Raw genomic sequence first — 2,836 nt, 5'->3', positions numbered from 1 at the left:
AATGTTTTTGGAGGGGTCTGAATCGTAGTCAGGGGGAGGGGGGCTAAAGCCCTTCCCCTTCTACTATAATTGCGCCTCTAAACTTGGGCCGTATTTATTGGTCGCACACCCACTAATATGTACCAAGTTGCGGCACTGCTTATTATGTTTATATTGTGTTTTTTTTTCGTGTTAAGAAATATACTTTTAGTTTAATTTATTTCAACAGAATAATGTCCCTCATTGAACATACTTGTATGAGTTAAGTGTTAACCAACAGTGTTTTTGTTAAATTAGTAATCTCAAAAAATATATTAGTCACGTAAACGTATAGTAGTTTACTGGTGTATGTGCTCCTAATGAAAATAAACTGAGGTAGTATGTTACCTATATAAGTACTATTATAATAATAAAAATAATATTATTTCTATTTTTATTCGGCAAGAAATAACAATTTTCAGTAAGTAAATAAATGTAGCATAGTTAAATGGCCCATCTCACCACTGAGGATAACCTCTATACTAGGGTGCTATTAAAAGACAAGTATACATTAATTGTACATTTTATAATATATTTAATTTCCGTAAAAACTACGCCATATTTGACTATAATTCAAAAACATAAATAGCAATAAATAATGCATATACATATATTTTTTTTTATTTTACACAATAATATTGTATACAATCTGTACATTTATGCACAATTAGCATATTTGATAAGGGTTACAATAATATATGAAATACGTGATAAGAAGCTACCCACTACTGCCACTAGTTGCACTTGACTGGAAAATGAATACATAAAGAAGAACAAAAATTGAATAGATAAATAAATATACTATAATATTATATACGCTGATACATTAGATAGGCTGTATGTCACTAGTATTATTTAACAACCATGGAGTGTTTGTATAATTTATAAGACGTAGGTACTGTTAATAAGTTGCACCGGAATATCTTAAGGTAATCTCAAACTTACTAGATTTCAATACACAAACTGTAAAGGGATTTCTAAGTTGTTTTTTAGACGTGCGTTATAGTATTCAGGTTTGAACACAATAAAAATTAAATTTGTAGGTATAATATTATAGAGAATTTCTGTAAAATAATTGTTGTGTTGTAAAAACTTTGAATTCATTAAACAGATCCTTAGCGGGATATGTTTTTTCTATAATCTACCTATATATATATATATAAAAACAATAGATTCGAAAAAAACACTGACCGATCAGTCGTTATATAGAATCGTAAACGTTGCAAGAATGCCATAATTAATCAGTACATTATATTATTAATTGACCATCGTTATCAAACCGTATACAATTTATCATCCCGCTAACACAGGCCACCGTCTTTTGTACTCTGAGATATTTTTTACACAAATCGTTACCAAATAAAAGTAAATAATAATATTTTTAATGTTGTTTACCATGTAACCACGCATAGCTAATATAATTAATATTTCATAATCACATTACACGCAGGGGCGGATCCAGAAATTTATCAAGGGGGGGGGGGGGGGTAATTAAAATGTATCCAACAGATACTATTCATACTTAATAACATACTTTTTAATATCATTATTTTTAATTTATTCTTACAAACTTGTACCAATGACAACATTTATATACTGAAAAAAACAACACTATTTTTATAGATCTTGTACAGCAAAAATAAAAAAATTCCAACTAACAAAATACACATTTAAAATAAAAAATAGAATAAGGTTACATACATTTACATTGTACACAATAGTATATAATATTATGTCAATAAAATAATAATAAAAATATTATATTGAATTCAAATTTAAAGAATTAAGTCTAGCTTTCTATTACTTCTATTTACTTTTGGCAAACTGGTCAATGACTTCATCAGGTGTAATTTCAACATCATTATGTACATTCAGCAGGGCTAATCCAACTAATCTAGTAATCTCTCTTCACTCATTCTATTTCTCAACCAGACTTTTAACTTTTTCAGGGTAGAGAAACTTCTCTCTGCCGATGACACTGTCACAGGTAATACGACCAAAATCTTAATTAAAAAATTGCAATTTGGATAGATGTCTTCATCACACAATTTCAAAAGTTCTATATTATCCAATACATCGTTCACTGTATTAATAATTAACTCAGTGGCGTTGTTCACATTCAAACTTTGTTTTACTTTATATCATTTTTATGATATATAGTATTTTTATGTCTTATAAGTGCTCAATTTTTTCCAATAAGTTTAGAAAAGGAAATAAGAGGATATTTTACTAAATAACCTGCTTCGCTGTTACATTTATAAGCTCCCACTTGTTTATTTAAAACGAATAAGGTGCAAAATTTACAATAAATGCCTTTTTTAAATGGCGAGTATATTATCCATGAAAATCTTTGAAAATGATAAAATTTTAAATAATATTTTACAATATTTCCTTTCTTTAAATGTTCAGAATATGGTAGTGGATTATTTTGTTTTGGAATTAATGGATTTGTAAGCAAATGTTTTCTTATGATATCAGTGATAATAGTTTTTGTTTCCAATAAAACACCAACATCATTACATTCATTATTCGCAGGACTGTCAGAATGAAGTTGTAATAAATTACTTACTTTTAATTCTTCTTCATCACCTTTATCCTCAAATATAATATCTTTTTCTGACTGCAGTTCTATTAACAGTTTTAATATCAAATATAAGTTAATAAACAATATTTTTTTTTTTACGTACTTAGTAATCCATTAATACCTTGATCTTTCACTGATTTCACAAGCGATTTCACAAGCGGTGAGGCTAGATGGTGATATTAACATAATTTTGCTCTTTTTTTTGTTTTTATTGAACATTTCTAGATAGCATTA

The sequence above is a fragment of the Acyrthosiphon pisum genome, chromosome A2, assembly GCF_005508785.2.
Source record: "Acyrthosiphon pisum isolate AL4f chromosome A2, pea_aphid_22Mar2018_4r6ur, whole genome shotgun sequence".
Taxonomy (NCBI): domain Eukaryota; kingdom Metazoa; phylum Arthropoda; class Insecta; order Hemiptera; family Aphididae; genus Acyrthosiphon; species Acyrthosiphon pisum.
This window is presented reverse-complemented; position numbering follows the sequence as displayed.